This window comes from Schistocerca nitens, chromosome 8 (assembly GCF_023898315.1).
Source record: "Schistocerca nitens isolate TAMUIC-IGC-003100 chromosome 8, iqSchNite1.1, whole genome shotgun sequence".
NCBI lineage: Eukaryota > Metazoa > Arthropoda > Insecta > Orthoptera > Acrididae > Schistocerca > Schistocerca nitens.
In genome coordinates this window covers 498,461,803-498,486,809 of record NC_064621.1, presented here as the reverse complement: position 1 = coordinate 498,486,809, position 25,007 = coordinate 498,461,803, and the positions used below count along the sequence as shown (strand labels likewise).

Here is a 25,007-nt window from a genome sequence, read left to right as displayed (position 1 = left end):
TGGCGCTGTTATGTTTCCATGGTAACGTAGCTGGAGGCCTGCCATCTGTCGGCATACGCGGCAACTGCGTGGGACAGGTCATCGGCAGCTGCTGTGGTGGGGTACGCGCCGCTGATCCTTGGGTGGGGAATAAGGATAAGTGGGTGGTGGGGATGGGGTGGAGGGGAGGGGCTGAACTTTCCCTGCCAGCAGCCGCGAGTCCTGCGGCTCCACATTCCGCGACCGTCCGTCGGCCGTGCGGTGGTGTGACGTCGCAGGTTTAGTTCGCGTTATCAGCCTCCCGGTCTGTGCCGCGTCGCCGTTCGAATTTTTTTACCACTTGTTGGGTGGCGGTTGTTCCCAAGCCGGCGCCGAGTGTAGTGATCCAGTGCTGTTCAGTGTCTGTCCCGCATTTCTTCGCGCCCAGTGACTGGAAGCTGTATATATACATATCTCCTCTCTCCCTTTGTTTTTGTTTTTCTCCACTTCCGTCGAGCGTAATCCGGCAGCGCAGACTACGAAGCACACCTGCGGCTGGGAGCGAGCATCGGCTATCGGTGAGTGCAGTTAAAGCAGTACCTGTCTGATTGCTTAGAGCACAAGAGCTCTCGGTCGTCTCGCCTTTAATTGGAAGGATGCGAGCGCAGAGCTACCTGTAGCGTGACTGACGTGTTCTCGATGTGCCGTGGCCATGACGTGCTTCTCGGCTAACGGCTTTCAGGGCGACGGAAAACAGCCTACTGCTCCCTAGTAGTACTACACTGGGAAACGGAAAAGGAACAACGCAGAGTAGTGTGTAGCTTGACTAGTGCCTCGCAAGTACGGTAAAGATTTCTAGCATCGAGAAAAGTGGCGGTCTCCGGTATACCGGCTCCAGATCCAACCATTGCATAGCTAAACACGTCGGATGTTTATGCTCCACGTAGAGCTTTTTGCGCAACAAAATGTCGTAATGGTGTTCCGTAAATCAAAGTTAGGTTGTGACATTTTACACAGTTTTCACCGTCTGACATTTCACCTTACAGCGGCTGGGTAACGGGGCTGTAAATGCCAATGTATTGCATAAAAAACTACAGCATGCAGTATTTACTTTTTGTGGGTTCGTTCGCTCATAAACTTTCAGTACCCCGGACATCATTTCTGATGAAGCAGCAACTAATTCTCCTCAATAAGCGATGCGCTAGTGTACACCTTCTATCAGTGCACAAGAACGTTACTATTGAGTTATGAACATGCTTACAAAAATTATGAACAAGTATAGCATTAAGATTATTGTCTATATTAACTGTTGTTTTATATAGCATAAATTTTGGGCATGTATATTCGCGGACGAAAGAAGACAGACGTTGCAGCAATGGGCCATAACACCAGCAACTTCAAAAAATAAATAAATAAGAAAAAAACAACATACGATGAAGTAAGAGGGGACATATGTTAGCGCCAATTAAGTATGTAATTTGTTGATTTACGAAGAGGAAGTGTAGGTTGTCACAGTGGTTCCATTTATTCTAAAAGTTGTAAAAAATCAAACTGCAAATGCAGAATTCTTGTGTGTGTTTATTTCTGTAAAATCCTGGAGTTTGTTGTCTTCGGAATAAAACCAATAGAAAGATTTTTCTGTGAGCGGAGTAACGAAACTGAGTTTTTCTATTGCTTTTCTTTTTCCGTTGAATTACTGGCCGTAAGTGACTCTAAAAAATTGAGCTGTTTGTAGTAAATTGCTGGTGAATGACAACAAACAACTTACGTGATTATACAATAACGTTATAGTGTCTTTCGTTTTAACTGCTGCTTAAAACGTTTTCTTTAGCTTTCTTTCGCTCTACCTAATATCCTAGAACACGTTTATTATTTGATCTGGGATATTGCTTACTAAAGCTTCATTTTCTAATTTAAAATCCCAAACAAGCAAATATTTTCAACTACTTACTTTCCTTCCACGTTCTCGGATCACAAACAAGACACCTATTCAGTCGTGGATGATTCGTAGTTGTAGCAGTATCTTATGCAGCTTATCCTATGAGTTTCAATACTTACAAATTTTCTATCGGCACACTTTTTTGCTGATATAGTTCGCCATAATACTACAAACTTGTGAAAGTCCATCTGGAAACCACAGATCGTGAATATATAGTACGCCTTAATACTACAAACTAGTGAACATGCATCTGGAAACCATAGATCGTGAATAACTGAACGAGTGAGAAGGCGGTCTTGTTATTCCGAACCTGCTGTGTAACTCTATGGAATGATTTTGCGAACCGTAAATGTGAGGTCTTGGATTACAATTGAAAAGTCGACCCTCACGTCAATAGAACGAAAGTGGTCTATTAAAACTGCCTGTTCGACATCCTTTAGGAATATGCTACTGAAGTTAGCGAATGTGTGTCAGAGAGTGCGCCTTATAACAACATAACAAACGCAATCTTCGTAACAGATAAAACAGAATACACTGTATCTATCCGTCTGTTTCCTTGATTACGAATCTGACTGCAGATACAGACGGTATAGGTTATGCAGTCCTGCAATTGCATGATTATCAACTAAATTCAAAACTATTTTTTATTATAACTGTTTTTTATTTATGTGGAAAGAAACGAAATTAGTGCGTGACTGCTGTGCGTATTAATGTAGAAATAATTCAATGAAAACTGGTTTTGTAAATTTCTATAAACAATCGTGCAGGGCGCATTGAAGCTCTATTTTCATAAGTATGCTGAACACAGTTATTAAACATTTAAGTAATACTCTGGACAAACTGATGTTTATCTGTGCTTTCTCTTCCTCCAAGCATATTCGATACTGCTACTTCAATACACTAGCAATATTCCAGAAAAGACCGCAGAAAATGTTTGCAAGCAGATTGCTTCGAAGACGAGCTACAATTGGCCAGTACTTTATCCATGAGCTGGAATGTCAATTCTGCGACGTAAACACAGAAAAAGAGTCAGAATCCTCTAAAGAGGTGCTTTCGCTAAAGCAGTTAACTAGTCCACCTTTTACGTGAATTCTCAGAACACTGCGCTTTACTTTAATGCTGACGAAGTGAGACTGTCATCGGCATGTAGTAAATGTACTTGAACGTAGGCCAGGGAATGACGTGCACTTCCACGAGAGATACAGAAAGTCGACCGTAAGTTACATATGTTACAAGATGTTATCGTGTGTGTTACGCAAGATGTGGCCTTGCTGCGCGTCATTCACTGCGGAGAAAGTGCTTGACAGTTGCCGAGACATTAGACATGTAGGGTTGGAGAGTATCAGCGTCTACTGTTATCACACTAATTACACACTTTCGATTCTGTTGCCTTCTCAAGACGTTACGTTGTTGTCATCAAGTAATTTGCTATACATGTTGCAAGATCGCTGCAATTCAGAATCTAAAATCGTTATTTTATGATTAAATCATTCTATCCGCCACGATTACATCTTCCAGCGCGCAATGAGACATAAAAAAACACACATAAACATCTCAAATTCAAATTTATTACACTTACCAATTCCATAAGTTGTTTGAAGTTCTTACAAATGAAATAGAACTCAAGCTGTGACTTACTTTTTAACAATTCCATATTAATTATTAAAGGATTTTGTTGTGCATAGTAATAAACTGGCTCTGAGCACTATGGGACTTCACATCTATGGTCATCAGTCCCCTAGAACTTAGAACTACTTAAACCTAACTAACCTAAGGACATCACACAACACCCAGTCATCATGAGGGCATAATAATAAGCAGCCAACTTGACCAGAATTAGTTCAACATTTTTCTTTAAGAATGACTTTGATACGTGTTTCGGCATGATAATATGACTTTTTAGGCTGTGTTTTGTATCCAGAAAAGCCGGCCGGTGTGGCCGTGCGGTTCTAGGCGCTTCAGTCTGGAACCGCGTGACCACTACGGTCGCAGGTTCGAATCCTGCCTCGGGCATGGATGTGTGTGATGTCCTTAGGTTAGTTAGGTTTAAGTAGTTCTAAGTTCTAGGGGACTGATGACCACAGACGTTAAGTCCCATAGTGCTCAGAGCCATTTTTTTTTGTATCCAGAAAACTGAAATCGAAAAAATTTTAGTTCTTGATTTTGGGATCTACACCTTCTCGTTTCTGATAGTCGCCTGACATGTGTTTGCTCTGAGAGTAAAAATTGTGGGATGGCCGTGACAGAGCAGTCGCACCGTCAAGGAAGTTGAGGAAATGTTTGCATCATAATTCGAGGTGATAATAAGTTTTGCTGAAGAGAAGTTGTAACTTCCTGGCGCTTGTTGCTCCGGTGAGACATAAACATAAATACAGCCAAAAAGAAAATATAAAAAGTACCGGTACTATTCGAATGAAAAGAGTCTTCGGACACGTAACTGGGCCTCTTGCATTTTGTATTAGTGAATTCCAGTAAGTGGATAACGCTGAAAGCAGTAGATACGGGAATATTAACCAGAATACCCTAATTATTGTGTTTTTGTGTGTCTGAAGGTGATAGCTTGTTCTTCTGAAATGCGAGAGTTTTAATGTGATCAGATTTTAAGGTGATTAAACTTATAAATGTGATTTAGTCGCATTATTGGATTAGGAATAAAGCTGGATTGTGATACCAGTGTAACGAAAGTAAAGACTTTAAACTGGTGTAACGTACTTCATTTTGTAAAATTCTATGGTATTTTATGCTACTTATTGCCCTGTCTAATTGAATATCTTTTTAAATGATCATTTTGTAAGACATTTTTTGCATAAATTCTATCTGTAATCTAGAAATCTTGAATGGCATCGTTGTTCACCACCACTTCGACATTTGCTGAACCGTAACTTCTGTGGTGATAAACCGGCATTTCCGTACCGAAAAACAATCACTCTTTATGGCCATTGGCTGAAACATGCTCACAACACGTTAATTTGTAATCGTATATTGTAAAGCACCATCACCTAAATATAATCCCAAATAAAGTCAAGACGTACAGAATCTAAAATAGTAACTTTAATCTGCAATGTTTTAAAAGCGCTATTTTAACGTGGATATAAATCATTATCTCTAACCACTCTGGGAAAAAATAGTACTTCAAACGTGGATGTTAACATTTGCATCAACTTCGTTGCACGTTAACCAATCACTTCAAAACGTTGACCGTTACAAAATGGCAAGAACTTTAAGTAACCCGTGACGCATGAAATAAATTTTTTACGATTATTTAACTTAGTACAGCTGGATGTTTCAGTGGTTAAGTGCCGAACTAAGGATCCAAAGGTCAAGGTTTCGATCCCTGGCAGTCCTACGACTTTTATCTCTGTTATCATTTCCATCACGTCTCGCGTTGTTTCTTCATGTGGAAATGCTCATTGCACCGAGGTCCGGAGCCCATGGTGAACTGTAGATTCCACTATAACTGGCTGGGTAAGTCGATTTCTAGGATAGAAGAAGGCAACTGAGCCGGCCGCGGTGGCCGAGCGGTTCTAGGCGCTTCAGTCCGGGACCACGCGGCTGCAGCGGTCGCAGGTTCGAATCCTACCTCGGGCATGGATGTGTATGATGTCCTTAGGTTAGTTAGGTTTAAGTAGTTCTAAGTCTAGGGGACTGATGACCTCAGCTGTTAAGTCCCATAGTGCTTACAGCCATTTGAACCATTTTTTGAAGGCAACGGATTGCTGTTTCCAATAGGACCGTGCCTAGTAAAGCAACTATGATGTTCAAACCAACCAATGGCCCGATGACAACGTTACCTTTAAGGTCTCTGCAAACGATAAAACTGGTCTGTGAAATGCGCTGTTTCGCTCTTCCCTATCCAAGTGCTTCTCGAACACGTTCACGGTTATAACAACAAAATTTGTCTAATTTGGCTTCATTCTTAAAATAGCTGTCAAGCCGTGCGTATCATATCTAGAAGTATTTGACAGGAGTGGAAATGGCTACCAAAGCAGGCAAAGCATTTCTTGCACTGGCCTCAGCGTTGTGTGTAAAGAAGAAAAAGAAAGTATGATGTTGGTCTATGGATTGGTTGAAATCTCTTCTCTATATACGCAAACTGAAGTCACTTTCTCGCATCTTTCTTTATATCCAGGCTAATGACAGGAGCTCTGGAATTTTGATCCGGTTTTACTGATAGGAGCACTAATTCACAATGTCTGAAGTACGATGAATTAAAGTTAAATTGTAAAAACGATGCCAATGCCACCTAGTGAAGATCTGCCAAAACTCGAGAGAGCAGTAGTATTGCTAGTATACAGCAAGTGGGATGTAATTTACATCTGGTGCGCTCGTCTAACGGTTGAGTCCACGGCTGGAAACCGAAAGGTTGTGAGGTCCAATCCTGGCCGGGTCACCTACTTTCACTCTGCCTTTTAACCTGGCACTCACCTTTTCACCTCTCAATGATATGGAAATACGTATTTCGAAATATGACGGATTTTCAGACTGACAGTTTCTGCTTCCCTCACATTGTCAATCACATTTCATCCTTCATATTCTCCAACCAATGGGCAGTGAGTAACTGAAGTATCGTAATGAAAAGTCTAGTAACAAATAGATAGCCACCTGCTAGGTAATCTTCCCTGCAATCGTTTCAGAACAGGTGAATCCAAAATAGTGCTGCAGCAACTTTGATTTGTTTACATATAGTACGTACTTTCAGCCGAGCAACAGAAGATTCAAGTTTTAGCTTTCTGCCCTCCTTCACTGAAATTTACACTCCTGGAAATTGAAATAAGAACACCGTGAATTCATTGTCCCAGGAAGGGGAAACTTTATTGACACATTCCTGGGGTCAGATACATCACATGATCACACTGACAGAACCACAGGCACATAGACACAGGCAACAGAGCATGCACAATGTCGGCACTAGTACAGTGTATATCCACCTTTCGCAGCAATGCAGGCTGCTATTCTCCCATGGAGACGATCGTAGAGATGCTGGATGTAGTCCTGTGGAACGGCTTGCCATGCCATTTCCACCTGGCGCCTCAGTTGGACCAGCGTTCGTGCTGGACGTGCAGACCGCGTGAGACGACGCTTCATCCAGTCCCAAACATGCTCAATGGGGGACAGATCCGGAGATCTTGCTGGCCAGGGTAGTTGACTTACACCTTCTAGAGCACGTTGGGTGGCACGGGATACATGCGGACGTGCATTGTCCTGTTGGAACAGCAAGTTCCCTTGCCGGTCTAGGAATGGTAGAACGATGGGTTCGATGACGGTTTGGATGTACCGTGCACTATTCAGTGTCCCCTCGACGATCACCAGTGGTGTACGGCCAGTGTAGGAGATCGCTCCCCACACGATGATGCCGGGTGTTGGCCCTGTGTGCCCCGGTCGTATGCAGTCCTGATTGTGACGCTCACCTGCACGGCGCCAAACACGCATACGACCATCATTGGCACCAAGGCAGAAGCGACTCTCATCGCTGAAGACGACACGTCTCCATTCGTCCCTCCATTCACGCCTGTCGCGACACCACTGGAGGCGGGCTGCACAATGTTGGGGCGTGAGCGGAAGACGGCCTAACGGTGTGCGGGACCGTAGCCCAGCTTCATGGAGACGGTTGCGAATGGTCCTCGCCGATACCCCAGGAGCAACAGTGTCCCTAATTTGCTGGGAAGTGGCGGTGCGGTCCCCTACGGCACTGCGTAGGATCCTACGGTCTTGGCGTGCATCCGTGCGTCGCTGCGGTCCGGTCCCAGGTCGACGGGCACGTGCACCTTCCGCCGACCACTGGCGACAACATCGATGTACTGTGGAGACCTCACTCCCCACGTGTTGAGCAATTCGGCGGTACGTCCACCCGGCCTCCCGCATGCCCACTATACGCCCTCGCTCAAAGTCCGTCAACTGCACATACGGTTCACGTCCACGCTGTCGTGGCATGCTACCAGTGTTAAAGACTGCGATGGAGCTCCGTATGCCACGGCAAACTGGCTGACACTGACGGCGGCGGTGCACAAATGCTGCGCAGCTAGCGCCATTCGACGGCCAACACCGCGGGTCCTGGTGTGTCCGCTGTGCCGTGCGTGTGATCATTGCTTGTACAGCCCTCTCGCAGTGTCCGGAGCAAGTATGGTGGGTCTGACACACCGGTGTCAATGTGTTCTTTTTTCCATTTCCAGGAGTGTACATGTGGCTACGATTCTCTGCGCGGCATTGCTAAAAAGTCTACGATAAAGAGTCCACGACAAAAAGTCTCAACAATGCTTCACAGTGCGTACTAAGCGTCTCAAGAGGAGAGCGAGCTAAAGGTGAACATCATGCGTATCTTTTATTTGTGCCACCTCAGCCAGCCTCCGCTACATACTGAATCACTCACAGACACACACACGTCCATGATTCGCATACAATATTAACATTGGGTGTACTCAACATAACTTACATCACGATGAGCTACGATCGTTGCCATGACGTCACTCCAAACGTCAATTCAATGTGCAAGACATAAAAATCATGCCGTCAGGCAACTTTCCTGCTGAGCGCTGCTTACAACATGTGAGTTATGTGACAGTGATGATATTCAGTTACATAACGTTGTTGTCAGAAATTTATTCATAACTCTACCCACTGGCACGCAGATAAAACAACGCTGTGCTACACAAATCGTCTGGCCGTTGATACTTAATCCAGCCCGTGTGAAGCCGGACTGAGCTACTAGTTGAGAGATAAATGAAAATCTGCTAAAGGAAATATTGCACTTAGAACCTGATGATTACATTAACTATCTCCGAATGGGCAATAACACTTTTAATGATTATTCGAGTTATTTCACACTTACATTGAAAAAGAAGACACAATTGCCGGCCGCATTGACCGAGTTGTTCTAGGCGCTTCAGTCCGGAAACGCGCGACTGCTACGGTCGCAGGTTCGAATCCTGCCTCGGGCGTGGATGTGTGTGTTGTCCTTAGGTTAGTTAGGTTTAAGTAGTTCAAAGTTCTAGGGGACTGATGATCTCAGATGTTAAGTGCCACAGTGCTCAGAGCCATTTGAACCTTTTGAAGACACAATTATGCGAAAATATATTTCTTTTACATGCCACAGCCCGGAAACATATATGGATCCTCTAAAATCTCCAGTGTTTTTCGGTATACATGAGAAAAATAATCTGCAGACGGGAACCTGTGTCGGAAACTGTCATTCACCAAGACAACAGAGCATATTGCATTCGTAGGAGACAAGGCCTGTCCATGAAGCAGATAGCTCCATTTTCTCCACTGGCGATCGTGGTAGTCAGTAGTGTTCACTGAAAAACAAACAACATTGCGTACATTGTGTACAGTCTGTTAGTGTGCGAAGTCACGTTTGCTGCCAATGGGGTGGCCTAATGGCAGGCGCTGGAGCCTATGATTTCGATGCTTTGTAGTGTCGTTTCCAGACATGGGTTCCTGTATTGCCCCTCGAAGCCTGTTGCAAGATTTCTGGGGCATCCTACATATGACTGGGAAAACTGCGATATCTGTACCATTTTGATAACTGTAAGTGCTATTATCCTTGATCGGTATTTCCAAAATTGTAGAAACTCACAACACAGTAGGGTAAATTGTTGGTACAGTAATTCTAAAAAAAAACCTTTTCTCACTAGACATCAACACAAACGAAGTCCACCTTTCTGGGAAATTATCAAACGAGTGAAATACACATCATACAAATGAATTCTTCTCGGGTTATCGGCCGAGTGGTGGCGTCGTCTTGTCGAAACGTTTCAATGAGTTTAAACGCCACCTCTCGGCTGATAACCCGAGAAGAATTCATCAGTGGAATACGCCAAGAAAGACTGCAGTCGCACATCATAATTTAACCAACAAGTGAAGTTTGACAAATCGTTTGATTACTTGCAGGTGTCTTTAGTCTGACGTCCACTAAAGTGTGTTGATTTGGCACTGTGCCTTGATTCTTTTGTGGCTGTAACTATATCCATCTTTATTTTATTATTATGAATTTTACTATCGTATCATGCATGATTAGTCTCGCAAGGTCGCACAGTTCTACCGAAGAGTAAGCTTTCCAGACGCCAATTTTAAAAACTGGAGACAGAGTGTCTCATCCAGTGGTATGTTTTGCAGGTTGACTTATACTGCTTCATCATGACACGCCCAACGTCGCAGTAGCACATGAATTGCCTTTTCACGGTTCCTGTACAGCGTAAGCGTAACAGCAAATCTCATTTCTTTTAGGAGTGCAGTGAATGCAACGGGCGACCGACATTCCTTCCGCGCGTTCGTTTGTGACCTCAGCCGACAGTTATTTGACAGGAACACGGCCGCGGTACAGAAATAAATCATGTCCGGCGAGTTATTAAGGCGAGATTTACGGGCCATTGTGGCGTCGAACTCAGGATGCATTGCTGCGGAGGCGTCTGGCACAACATAGTGGCTAATGGGCAACCAGTGAATGGACGGAGCATGAATGAGTGTGCGCTTCGGCTTGTCGGCGGGAAGTATGCGAAGCACTCCATACGTGACAGCGATTAGTTAGGTATATGTACCGTAGACCACTTGAGCGACAACATATGAGGCAAGTCACTTTAAAGGCTTTTGTCATAATTCTGTTTTATAAGAAGATAGATGGTGCATGTTTTGAGGTGAGTAAGCCGAACAGTGAAACTACAACAAGCATGCATGTTATTTTTTGTACACCCTATATACTGTACAATGTGTTCGGAAAATATTCATCCTATTTAACAAGACTGCACCTTTTACTTGGCCGAAAGTAGAGACTTGAGGTGAATTTGAACTTATGCAACGAAACTAAAAGTTTACCTTGGAGCCAGTTGTAAGTTTCCGGTTCTTCTGGTTCCCTGTAAAGGGTCTCCCTGGCGGAGCGAGCTCGCCTACAGTAATTACCTATGTGGATACGTTGAAGATCTGGCTTTTTTCCATAATTGCAAGAATATATCGAAGACTTTTTTTTCAACAAGACTGAACATCAACGTGGCATTTGCGTATAGAACACGTCTTAACAGCAACTCTGACTCTTTAAAGAATAAGACTCACATCTATAAAACAGCTTCAGACATCTGATTACTTTACAAATGAGTAAGTATTTGACGTTAAGCTGTAAACGAGAAAAAGTTAAAACAGTGTTTGAAGTTATATTGAAAGTTTGTTGGAAGCCCCTAAGTAATTATCAAACACCAGATGAATACAGTCTGGGTAATTCGCACTCCATTTTCAGCAAAAACTACGAGGGCTATTCGGAAAGTAAGGAATGATAGGTGCCGAAATGGAAACCACAGTGAAAATCAAAACTTTTATTTGCAACAGTTAGCTACAACTTTCAGCTACTTCTCTCCATAGTCGCCGGACCGACTTAGACGTCTGTCGTAGCGTTGTAGCAACTTTCCAATACCCTGGTTGTAGAAGGCAGCCGCCAGTGCTTTCCGCCAGTTCTCTACGCTGGCCTACAGCTCGTTGTCTGTGCCAAAATGTTGTCCTCATAGCCAGCGGTTCATGTGAGCAGAGATGAAATTCAGAGGGAGACAATTACGGGCTATATTGTGGGTAATGAAACATTTCCATTTTGAAACGGTGCAGGAGCATCTTCACTGCCCCCGCAGAATGCGGCTGAGAATTGTCTTGAAGAAGAAAACGCACGACAGTTATGTAATGTTGGCTGCATAGCTTCAGGCGAAATTTCTCACCAAGCCCTCGTGCTTGGCAGGAGACACTATTCTTCTAGGTATCTTTATGTGCTCCCTGTGTGCTCAGAACTAAAAGGAACGATCTAACGCGATCGATGGACGTACTAGGGACACTGCCCAACACACCTGTGCAAAACTTCATCAGATTTTCACTGTGGTTTGCATTTCGCGACCTATCGTTCCCTACTTTCCGAATAACCCTCGTAATTTTTCACAAATCACATTGTTTATGACGTCATATCTCCTGAACTATGGACTGTACAATGATACAATTTTGCTGGTGCATTCAGTGGTGATAACTATTCAGTCGCATTAATGTGACCACCTGTAAACCCATGAGTAACCATTTTTCGCAGCGCAGACCCCTGCGACAAGTGCAGGACGAGAGTCATTGAGGTTTTGTAAAGTGTCGACTGACATCTGGAACCATGCAGACTCAAGTGCCATAGCAAGCTGCGTTAAGTTTCTCGGTTGACTATGCAAGGCGCCAATAGCCTAACCGAGGTGGTCCCACAATTTTGCGGCTGTGATTTAATACGAGTCTGGTGGCCAGGGGGGTACTGTAAATTCATCCTGGTGCGGTTCGAACCACGTACGTATACTGCGAGCTGCATGTGACGTAGAACTGCTCTCGCAGTAGATTCCATCGTGCCGAGGAAAAACCAAACTGCGTGTAGGATTGGACATGGCCCACAGAATAGATGCGGTACTTGTGTTGATGCATTGTACCTTCCAGAATGACAAGATCATCCAGGAAATGCCACGAAAACAATCAAATAGTTCAAATGGCTCTGAGCACTATGGGACTTAACATCTGAGGTCATCAGTCCCCTAGAACTTGGAACTACTTAAACCTAACTAACCTAAGGACATCACACACATCCATGCCCGAGGCAGGATTCGAACCTGCGACCGTAGCAGTCGCGCGGTTCCGGACTGAGCGCCTAGAACTGCACGGCCACCGCGGCCGGTGGAAACAATCCCAAGACCATAACGCTCCGATGGCTGTTGCAGAATGTTTCGTTCCAGACTTTTCACGCCGTACAAACCAACAGCCATCTGTTCAACGGAGCCTAAAACGTGATTCGTCTGAAAAAGGCCACCTGTCGGCACTCAGTGGACGTCCAGACGCGTTACTGCAGTGCAAATTCCAGCCTTCGTCGCCGTGAACAGCAGTCAGCATAAGTGTATGAACCAGATGCCTGCAGCAGAGGCGCATACGCGGGAACGGTCTTTGAGGAGACGCTGTTGGTAGTTCGTTGGTTCATTTGGGCGATCAGCTGCTCGACACTTGCCCGTACACGTCTCCGCTGCCGTTGTTCACCCTGCCATCTACACCCCGTGCTGCACCACACTTGCCTCAGCACTGATTTTGGATTTAGCCATATTGCCATTCACGGTATACAGTACTTTAAACACGACGGAAACCGAGCAGTTTACAAACTTAGCCATTTCGGGAATGCTTCTACCCTTGGCCCAAAATCCAGTGCTCAAGCTTTTTGAAAGTCAGATAAATCACTTCGTTTCCGTCTTCCTACTACGACTGCACGGATTTCCGCGTTTCCTCGGAACCTTTTGTATACCTTCCACCTGCCATAGTGAGTGGTTACTGCATGTCGACGGCGAACATAGGCGGTAGTCACATTAATCTGATTGGCCCATGTGTGTAGATACTGTGTGTTGCGAATAGAGTTGGTGGAAAAATAATAATAAATTAAAACGTCATAACTGATACCGAAATTTTACTGCATCAACAGCTAAAACGTAGTAAGCGGCAAACTCTTTTCCGATTCATCATCTTTGCGGTCAGCGAGAAATAGTTTCGTAGAGGTTTTGAATTGTGCGTAATGTTTTTTGGATAACGCCAAGAGCTTTTACTGTCGAATACCGTATGAATACAGTCTGGATAATTTGCACATTGTCAGTTACGCAGCCTCGAGACAGGCCTGTGCACCGGGTTAGCCGTTTAGTAAAATGGATGAGCTACCCAGCCGTAGCGGGCGTAAGGATCTCGCAGTGGACTACTGGCTCACACCAACAGATTTTTATTTTTTTTTTATTTTTATTTTTTTTTTTTTTTTTTTAGGGGTGTGTGAAATTGTCTGTCCCTATGGGTCCCCTTCCAACAACTTTAGGTCATTACTGTTAAATGTGCGGTGTCTGTTCTTTCGAACATGTCAGACATACACTGAAGAGCCAAAGAAACTCGTACAACTGCCTAATACCGCATAGGCTCCCCGCGAGCATGCAGAAGTGCCGGAACACGACGTGGCATGGACTCGACTAATGTCTGAAGTAGTGCTGGAGGGAATTGGCACCGTGAATCCTTAAGGGCTGTCCGTAAATCCTTAAGGTACGAGGGAGTGGAGATCTCTTCTGAACAGCACTTTGCAAGACATCCCAGATATGCTTAATAATGTTCACGTCTGGAGAGTTTGGTGGCCAGCGGAAGTGTTTAAACTCAGAAGAGTGTTCCTGAAACCACTCTGCAGCTGTTCCGGACGCGTGGGGTGTCGCATTTTCCTGCTGGAATTGCCGAAATACGTAGAATGCATAATGGAGATGAATGAATGCAAGTGATCAAACATGATGCTTACGTACGTGTCACCTGTCATAGTCGTATCTAGATGCATGAGGGGTCCAGTATCGCCCCAAACCAATACAGAGCCTCCACCGGCTTGAAAAGTCTCCTGCTGACATCCAGGATCCATGAAGTGGTTCCCACACCCGTACACGTCCATCCGCTCGACACAATTTGAAACGAGACTCGTCTGACTAGACAACATGTTTCTAGTCATCAACAGTCCATTTCGGTGTTGACGGGACCAGGCGAAGCGTAAGGCTTCCTGTCGTGCAATCGTCAAGGATACATGAGTGGGCCTTCGGCTCCGAAAGCACATATCGATGATGTTTCGTTGAATGGTTCGGACGTTGACACTTGCAGATGGCCCGGCATTGAAATCTGCAGCAGTTTGCGGAGGGGTTGCACTTATATCTCTTCGGTCGTTGTTGGTCCCGTTCTTTCAGGGTGTTTTTCCTGCCACAGCGATATCGGAGATTTAATGTTTTGCCGGATTCCTGATATTCACAGTACACTCGTCAAATGGTCGTACGGGATAATCCCCACTTCATCGCTACCTCGGAGATGCTGCGTCCCATCGCTCGTGCACCGACTATAACATCAAGTTCAAACTCACTTAAATCTTTATGAACTGCACATATAATAGTAACATCTCAGCCTTATCGGCATTTCGTGACATCTTCAGTGTGGCTGCCCCCAAGTTCCGATATCTTGTGCGAATCATGCGAAATTCCGCGAGTAATGAGGGAAATGGACAGGGGGGACGGGGCGCTACGGAAGTAACGTGCGACAAGTTGTAAATTTCAATTTGAAGAGAAGCGCGCTTGGATAGCCGAAGCGCTTAAGGCAACCTCTCGCGTGAAACGGGAAATCCGGTTTCAGGTCCGGTCCGGCGCAAATTTTCACTTCTGGCCGTTGGAATATTCCAGTGTCCTCCTGCGGCTGTCGTCGGTATTTCTCTTTCATCAAGTTTGGGTGCAATATGCCATCGCGCAACAACAGCAGTAAGTGAATACAAGATTGCGAAAGTAAGGGACGAGGCTGACTACCATCTGGACGTTTGTCGAGCATCTGGTGGAAGGCACATTGAACATCTGTGAAAGGAGAATGCCAAATCTTGTTGTAAATGTAATAACAAGAATTACCCCAAGCAATGTAGGCATGTACCTGGAACATATATATATACCTGTAAAATCGGATGATCCTTCGGAAAATAAAAAGTTACTAGACTTATGCATAAGTTAAAATTTATACCAAATTTTTGTCTTCTGTGAAAGATATAGTCTTGTGATATCAGACGGATGTTTAGCAAACACCGTGTGCTACAAATATGTTGTTGTTGTTGTTGTGGTCTTCAGTCCTGAGACTGGTTTGATGCAGCTCTCCATGTTACTCTATCCTGTGCAAGCTTCTTCATCTCCCAGTACCTACTGCAGCCTACATCCTTCTGAATCTGCTTAGTGTATTCATCTCTTGCTCTCCCTCTACGATTTTTACCCTCCACTCTGCCCTCCAATGCTAAATTGGTGATCCCTTGACGCCTCAGAACATGTCCTACCAACCGATCCATTCTTCTGGTCAAGTTGTGCCACAAACTCCTCTTCTCCCCAATTCTATTCAATACCTCCTCATTAGTCATGTGATCTACCCATATAATCTTCAGCATTCTTCTGTAGCACCACATTTCGAAAGCTTCTACTCTCTTCTTGTCAAACCAGTTATCGTCCATGTTTCACTTCGATACATGGCTACACTCCATACAAATACTTTCAGAAATGACTTCCTGTCACTTAAATCGATACTCGATGTTAACAAATTTCTCTTCTTCAGAAACGCTTTCGTTGCCATTGCCAGTCTACATTTTATATCCTCTCTACTTCGAACATCTAGCCTGCCGGAGTGGCCGTGCGGTTCTAGGCGCTACAGTCTGGAGCCGAGCGACCGCTACGGTCGCAGTTTCGAATCCTGCCTCGAGCATGGATGTGTGTCATGTCCTTAGGTTAGTTAGGTTTAATTAGTTCTAAGTTCTAGGCGACTGATGACCTCAGAAGTTAAGTCGCATAGTGCTCAGAGCCATTTGAACCATTTGAACTTCGACCAAATAGCAAAACTCCTTTACTACTTTAAATGTCTCATTTCCTAATCTAATTCCCTCAGCATCACCCGACTTAATTCGACTACATTCCATTATCCTCGTTTTGCTTTTGTTGATGTTCATCTTATACCCTCCTTTCAAGACACTGTCCATTCCATTCAACAGCTCTTCCAAGTCCTTTGCTGTCTCAGACAGAATTACAATGTCATCGGCGAACCTCAAGGTTTTTATTTATTCTCCATGGATTTTAATACCTACTCAGAACTTTTCTTTTGTTTCCTTTACTGCTTGCTCAATATACAGATTGAATAGCATCGGGGACAGGCTACAACCCTGTCTCACTCCCTTCCCAACCACTGCTCCCCTATCATGTCCCTCGACTCTCATAACTGCCATCTGGTTTCTGTAAAAATTGTAAATAGCCTTTCGCTCCCTGTATTTTACCCCTGCCACCTTCAGAATTTGAAAGAGAGTATTGCAGTCAAAGTTGTCAAAAGCTTTCTCTAAATCTACAAATGCTAGAAACGTAGGTTTGCCTTTCCTTAATCTTTCTTCTAAGATTAGTCGTTGGGTCAGTATTGCCTCACGTGTACCAACATTTCTACGGAATACAAACTGATCTTCCCCGAGGTCGGCTTCTACCAGTTTTTCCATTCGTCTGTAAACAATTCGCGTTAGTATTTTGCAGCTGTGACTTATTAAACTGATAGTTCGGTAATTTTCACATCTGTCAACACCTGCTTTCTTTGGGATTGGAATAATTATATTCTTCTTGAAGTGTGGGGGAATTTCACCTGTCTCATACATCTTGCTCACCACAGGGTAGAGTTTTGTCAGGACTGGCTCTCCCAAGGCCGTCAGTAGTTCCAATGGAATGTTGTCTACTCCCGGGGCCTTGTTTCGACTTAGGTCTTTCAGTGCTCTGTCAAACTCTTCACGCAGTATCATATGTCCCATTTCATCTTCATCTACCTCCTCTTCCATTTCCATAATATTGTCCTCAAGAACAATGCCCTTGTATAGACCTTCTATACAATAATATAAATCTATACAAATATATAAATAAAAATTAGCGTATGTGGCTGTAAGAGGTGTCAATCAGGAAAGTTTTCAGACAGTTATTAAATGTAGCTTTTGTAGCTGGCAAGGCACTGTATATTCTTCACGGGACACACTTTAGTTTTCAGTTGGTGAATCAAGAAACATGGCAAGAAAATGTGTTTCGGCTAAGACTGGCCTGTGACGCAGCTGACTATGTAGTGTGAGAACGGCTGCAGACCCTCGGCGCCCCACAGTCCACGTATGCGCTCCCAGTGAGGAGAACGAGGCGCGTAACATGATGCAGCTGTGGGCGGCAGTCTCGTCTTTTTCTGGTGTAACCCGGAACCTCCGCGGTTGAGTTTTTCTGGAGCGCGGGGCTGCGGATAATGAGAGAAACGGCGCGGCTGGGACCGCCACTTTCAGCCGATCACTGGAGGGGAGGGGGGGGGGGGGGCGTCGAAGATCGGGCAAGCGAAAGTGGCTGCCGCAGGAGGCACTCGTAACCCGCAGAGGCGACGTCGCTTTGTTCCGGATGCTGACAGTGCAGTCGCGCGCTCGCTACCTCCGCCTGAGCGACGTCATAGCACTCTTTTTCCTGCCGTCCGGAAGTGCCTCGTACAGACTGCGATGTTACGCTGCCAACTAATAATGAAATCCAGTAACGGAAAGACAGAATGTACCGAGAAACCGCCAGTAATGGCGTGTTATTCGAGTTATTACTGCACTGCTCTGCAGAACTCAAGGACGAAGTAACTTATGCGTGATGTCACTGACCAGTAACAACGCTCGATGAAATGGGACCGTACACAGAAAGAACCGCTACAGTATAGTACGGAAGCTAAATGAAAGAAATATGCGCTGGGACGAATAGCTAGCTGCTGTATAGAAAGGCCTCGTCTCCTATGAACATCATGCTTTGTTACCTCACTGGATGATGGTCGAGGACACGGGTTTCATCTGCAATTTTTTAGCCTTGAACTCTCTAACGTCTCCAGTTTTATTAGTAATACAGCAGAAAAATAAACTAGAAATGGGAACCCATGTCCAAAACGGTCGCCCACCAAGGCTTTCGTAGGAGACAAGGCCATTCTACACGGCAGTTGCCTCCATCTTCTCCACTGGCGATCATGGCAATCAGTCACGATCATCGAATAACAAACTACATTGTGAGACGTTTCGCCTACGGTCCGTCAGCGCCAAAGTCAGTTTTGCTGCGAAAGTGCCGGCCTATTCGAGGGGCAGGCGCCAGCCCCTGTAACTCCGAAGCTCTGTGGTGTCGTTGGATGACTTACCAGTCCTCGATTTGTTCCTCAAGACGCATTCTACAACCGCTTAAAATTTGTCGCAAAATTTACAGAACACCCTGTGTAGATTTTTCTTTTTTTAAGGAGATAAGCTTTCGAAATGAGGTGCTACTGAAGAATGCTGAAGATTAGATGGGCAGATCACGTAACTAATGTGGAGGTACTGAACAGAATTGGGGAGAAGAGGAATTTGTGGCACAAGTTGACTAGAAGAAGGGATCGGTTGGTAGGACATGTTCTGAGGCATCAAGGGATCACCAATTTAGTATTGGAGGGCAGCATGAAGGGTAAAAGTGGTAGAGGGAGACCAAATGATGAATACACTAAGGAGATTCAGAAGGATGTAGGTTTCTATAGTTCCTTGGAGATGAAGAAACTTGCACAGGATACAGTAGCATGAAGAGGTGCATCAAACCAGTCTCTGGACCTGAAGACCACAACAACAACAACAATAACAACGAATGATACATCCTCATGTGTGTGTGTTTGTGTGTGTGTGTGTGTGTGTGTGTAAGGAGAGCTAATATGTCATAACATCTGTTTATAGAAATTACTGCTTTACTATGGTACAGTGGTGGGTAATCTAGGGTGGATGTAGTGCCCTGTTGGTGTGATAGAATTTTTGTTGTGTCTGAGGGGGCCGGCCGCTGGTGGCCGAGCGTTTCTAGGCGCTACAGTCTGGAACCGCGCGACCGCTACGGTCGCAGGTTCGAATCCTGCCTCGGGCATGGATGTGTGTGTTGTCCTTAGGTTAGTTAGGTTTAAGTAGTTCTAAGTTCTAGGGGACTGATGACCTCAGAAGTTCAGTCCCATAGTGCTCAGAGCCATTTGAACCATTTTTTGTCTGAGGGGTGCTGCTCCTTGTTTACTACATGCTTTATTAGTTTAAATAAAGTTTGGTTACTTTTCTATTACTGCCTTTTGGATTTGGATGTTCTCTTGTGGGGTCAGGAGATATTTCTCGTTACTGAACCAGACTATTTTTATGTCTTTAATATTGTGGTACTGTGATGGTTTTCTTTTTGAAGGTGTTATGCAAATTTAGAAAGGAAAGGCTGGTGCCACATTCCCATGCCCTTTAATGTTCTTTATATCCTATTTCGAATGTTGTACTGTCTTGCCCAACTATAGAGCATCACAACTGTTACATTAGTGTTGGTAAATGCCATATTTTTGCTGTATGTCAGTGTCATCTCCCTTCTCGAGACAGTCTTGCATTGAACGATTGCTATGCTATTTTTTGTTTCTTGAGGATATTCCCAATTCTGTGTGTCAGTTCGTTTCTGTACGTGAGTATGTACCCAGAGTACAGTGTTACAATAACGTTGACCACTTAGTTTACTGTGAGTGGTCGAAGATTTGGAGATAAGTTTCTGTGCTGTGTCCTTGTCGTGTTATGGTATTGTTGTTGGTGTGCGTGTTTCATCTACATCTACATGGTTACTCTGCAATTCACACTTAAGTGTCTGGCAGAGGGTTCATCGAACCATTTTCATACTACTTCTCTACCATTCCACCCTCGAAAGGCGCGTGGAAAAAGGAGCACCTACATCTTTCCATTCGAGCTCTGATTTCTCTTATTTTATTATAATGATCATTTCTTCCTACGTAGGTGGGTGTCAACAAAATATTTTCGCATTCGGAAAAGAAAGTTGGTGATTGAAATTTCGTAAATAGATATCGCCGCAAATAAAAATCCGCCTTTAGAATGAAATGTTCACTCTGCAGCGGAGTCTGCGCTGATATGAAACTTCCTGGCAGATTAAAACTGTGTGTCGGACCGAGACTCAAAACTCGGGACCTTTGCCTTCAGCGGGCAAGTGCTCTACCAACTGAGCTACCCAAGCTCTAGAAACAACCCCCAGGCTGTGGCTAAGCCATGTCTCCGTAATATCCTTTCTTTCAGGAGTGCTGGTTCTGCAAGGTTCGCAGGAGAGCTTCTGTGAAGTTTGGAAGGTAGGAGACGAGGTACAGGCGGAATTAAAGCTGTGAGGACGGGGCGTGAGTCGTGCTTGGGTAGCTCAGTTGGTAGAACACTTTCCCGCGCAAGGCAAAGGTCCCGAGTTCGAGTCTCGGTCCGGTACATAGTTTTAATCTGTCAGGAAGTTTCAAAACCGCCTTTGTTTCAGTGACTGCCACCCCAACTCGCATATCACATCAGTGACACTCTCGTCCCTATTGCGCGATAACACGAAACGAGCTGCCCTTCTTTGCACTTTTTCGATGTCCTCGGTCAATCCTACCTGGTAAGGATCCCACACCGCGCAGCAGTAGAGAACGGACAAGTGTAATGTAGGCTGTCTCTTTAGTGGGTCTGTCGCATCTTCTAAGTGTTCTGCCAACAAAGCGCAGTCTATGTTTCGCCTTCCCCACAATATGTGGTGAGTGTTGTGGGTCTTTGGACTCATGCAGTGTTTTTTGAAACTCCATTAGTGTTTGTAAAACAAAGAAGACATCAACACTCAAACTGAAATCATCGCGATTTATGATGGTCCCCTGGACACTACAGAAAGGGGGAAATGGTTCTGAATGGCTGAATGGAGCGTGTAATCACCACGGACAGCAATGCATACTCTTCAGCGTGCTCGCCTGCAGGCCACAACGTTGTTAAGGAGTTTTTGCGGTAGTATGTTCCATTCCTCCGCCATCGCGGTTGACAACTGTTGGAAGGTCGCTGGTGCATGTGAACGTACTGCAATACGTCTCCTAACGCATCCTACTCATGCTCAAGGGGGATTTAAGTCTAGAAGGGGGGGGGGGAGCAGGCCAGTGCATTCGCCCAATATTTTCTCGTCCCAAGAGCTCCTCCACCAGCGTTGTTCGATGCGGTCGCGCAGTGTCATCCATAAAAATGAAGTTGGGGGCGAGTGCAGTGCTGAAAAGACTCAAGTTGGGAAGGAGTACAGTGTCGCAGTAGCGTTGGCTAATGAGTAAACCGTGATTGTTTAAAGATTTGGAGATCAGTACGTCTACGCAACAACGTGCCTCCCCACAGCATAACATCTGTATCACCAAAACCATCGTACTCGACAATGTTTCTGAGTGCATTACGTATTTGCACCTCTCACCATACGAAGGTACATCCAGAATCACTACTCAGTCTGACCCTGCTCTCATTCGAGAAGAGTACGCGATGTTACTCCCCTTTGGTCATGTTCCTGCACTTTTGTGCACCATCGCAAACGGTGCCTCCAATGCAGAGGTGTCAACGGAATACAGCGTACTGGTCGTCCGGCAAAGAACCAACCCTGTGTTCGGGCATGGATGTGTGTGATGTCCTTAGGTTTAAGTAGTTCTGAGTTCTAGGGGACTGAAAACCTCAGATGTTAAGTCCCGTAGTGCTTACAGCCATTTCAACCATTTGCAATTGTGTCAGATGTGATTTCAATGCCACCCTCCATCTGACTTGGGTTCCGTCTTGCCTGTTGCACGATGTATCGGTCGTCTGCTGTTGTAGTTGATCGTGGTCGACCACCTCCTCTCCTTCTGGAAGCAGTGACTGTGGTTTGGAACGCTCCACATCCTCTGAAAACAATGCTACGAGCAATACCAAAATTCTGGGCTACGCTCTTCACACTTCGTCTGTGTTCCAGTTTCTCTATGACTCTTCAGTGAGTAAAGTCGTCTTAATGTTGTTCCTCGACCTTGTTGTAATGAAGAAGGCCGCCACATTGCCCCGTGACTGCTCGCTGATCGGCACAGGCTGACTTTTCTCGTTCCTTCAACTGCCTCCTGTCGTGCGGCCATTTGGTGCTACTGTCACGCTGACCTCACGCCGTGTGACGTCCAACTTTCTGTCTACGAGTGCGAGATGTCTGGCAACATTCTCCCGCACTTTCTTCCAATTCCACCGCTTAGTTAATATCAGGATTGATGGTCACGAAGTACATGAAGTTAAGGAATTCTGCTACCTAGGCGCTTCTGACCAAGAGAAGTCTGCTACTATCAAATACAGGCCTTAATTTGACGAAGAAATTTCTGGGAATGTACGTCTGGAGTACGTCAAAATATGGATTGCAGGAAAATCGGAACAGAAGAGACTCTAAGCATCAGAGATGTGGTGCTAAAGACGAATGTTGAAAATTAAGTGGACTGATTAGGTAAGGAATGAGGAGGTTCTGCGCAGAATCGGAAAGGAAAGGAATACACTCCTGGAAATGGAAAAAAGAACACATTGACACCGGTGTGTCAGACCCACCATACTTGCTCCGGACACTGCGAGAGGGCTGTACAAGCAATGATCACACGCACGGCACAGCGGACACACCAGGAACCGCGGTGTTGGCCGTCGAATGGCGCTAGCTGCGCAGCATTTGTGCACCGCCGCCGTCAGTGTCAGCCAGTTTGCCGTGGCATACGGAGCTCCATCGCAGTCTTTAACACTGGTAGCATGCCGCGACAGCGTGGACGTGAACCGTATGTGCAGTTGACGGACTTTGAGCGAGGGCGTATAGTGGGCATGCGGGAGGCCGGGTGGACGTACCGCCGAATTGCTCAACACGTGGGGCGTGAGGTCTCCACAGTACATCGATGTTGTCGCCAGTGGTCGGCGGAAGGTGCACGTGCCCGTCGACCTGGGACCGGACCGCAGCGACGCACGGATGCACGCCAAGACCGTAGGATCCTACGCAGTGCCGTAGGGGACCGCACCGCCACTTCCCAGCAAATTAGGGACACTGTTGCTCCTGGGGTATCGGCGAGGACCATTCGCAACCGTCTCCATGAAGCTGGGCTACGGTCCCGCACACCGTTAGGCCGTCTTCCGCTCACGCCCCAACATCGTGCAGCCCGCCTCCAGTGGTGTCGCGACAGGCGTGAATGGAGGGACGAATGGAGACGTGTCATCTTCAGCGATGAGAGTCGCTTCTGCCTTGGTGCCAATGATGGTCGTATGCGTGTTTGGCGCCGTGCAGGTGAGCGCCACAATCAGGACTGCATACGACCGAGGCACACAGGGCCAACACCCGGCATCATGGTGTGGGGAGCGATCTCCTACACCGGCCGTACACCACTGGTGATCGTCGAGGGGACACTGAATAGTGCACGGTACATCCAAACCGTCATCGAACCCATCGTTCTACCATTCCTAGACCGGCAAGGGAACTTGCTGTTCCAACAGGACAATGCACGTCCGCATGTATCCCGTGCCACCCAACGTGCTCTAGAAGGTGTAAGTCAACTACCCTGGCCAGCAAGATCTCCGGATCTGTCCCCCATTGAGCATGTTTGGGACTGGATGAAGCGTCGTCTCACGCGGTCTGCACGTCCAGCACGAACGCTGGTCCAACTGAGGCGCCAGGTGGAAATGGCATGGCAAGCCGTTCCACAGGACTACATCCAGCATCTCTACGATCGTCTCCATGAGAGAATAGCAGCCTGCATTGCTGCGAAAGGTGGATATACACTGTACTAGTGCCGACATTGTGCATGCTCTGTTGCCTGTGTCTATGTGCCTGTGGTTCTGTCAGTGTGATCATGTGATGTATCTGACCCCAGGAATGTGTCAATAAAGTTTCCCCTTCCTGGGACAATGAATTCACGGTGTTCTTATTTCAATTTCCAGGAGTGTATATGGAAAACACCGACCAGGGGAAGGGAAGGATGAGACATCTGTTAAGACATGGGGGGATGACTACCATGGTACTGGAGGGAGCTGTAGAGGGCTAAAACCGTAGAGGAAGACAGAGACTAGAATACAGCCAGCAAATAATCGAGGACGTAGGTTAGAAGTGTTACTCTGAGATGAAGAGGTTGGCGCAGGAGAGGAATTCGGGGCGGGCCGCATCCAACCAGTCAGAAGACTGATGTCCTAAAAAAACAAAAAACAGAAGTTAATATGTTACTTTACCTTATCTATATAGTCCTTAAGTTTTGCAGAGCAGTGTAGTTTTGCTCAGTAGACGCGAGCACCTCCAGATGTCAGGCGCGGATCCACGGCGAGGGGTGGCGAGGAGTGTGGGGGGGGGGGCGAAAGTCATGTCATTTAATTAAATGTATTTGTATTTTTACACATAACAGTTTTCAAATTATTCACCTAATTTTTGGAGAGTAGCCCGCATGAAAACTAAGTGTCTCGAAAATGGCAAGAAGTTCTGCAAAACTGAATGCTGCTTTTAGTGGAGGATACTTTTCAGCTGCTTGCCTGAGGCATTCCCCATGTAGATTGGCTCGCGGCCGGACCTCCAAAACAGAAACCAAGTGATAACTGTCTTAACATTCGCGCTCAACTCGGTTCATCTGTAAGCTATATTACAACAGATGTGACTTGACACGATTCTCTAAGGTATTTTATTAGGTATTCAAATGAAGATCTATGCCCGAAACGCACAAATAGAATAGTTTTAACAACAAGTGGACTGTTGTTGTTATCGATCGAAAAGAAGTTATGAAGACTTGTGCT

At 45.6% G+C, this 25,007-nt stretch overlaps 1 protein-coding gene across 1 annotated transcript in view; it reads left to right on the top strand.

The window, feature by feature from the left end:
- The first annotated feature begins 230 nt into the window (after window positions 1–230).
- Window positions 231–25,007, top strand: part of LOC126199637 (alpha-2C adrenergic receptor-like) — a 751,975-nt gene continuing 727,198 nt past the window's right edge. Inside the window, exon 1 of the mRNA XM_049936562.1 lies at window positions 231–536. The gene's annotated coding sequence lies outside the window, so the exon portion shown is untranslated. The remainder of the gene's footprint in view (window positions 537–25,007) is intronic.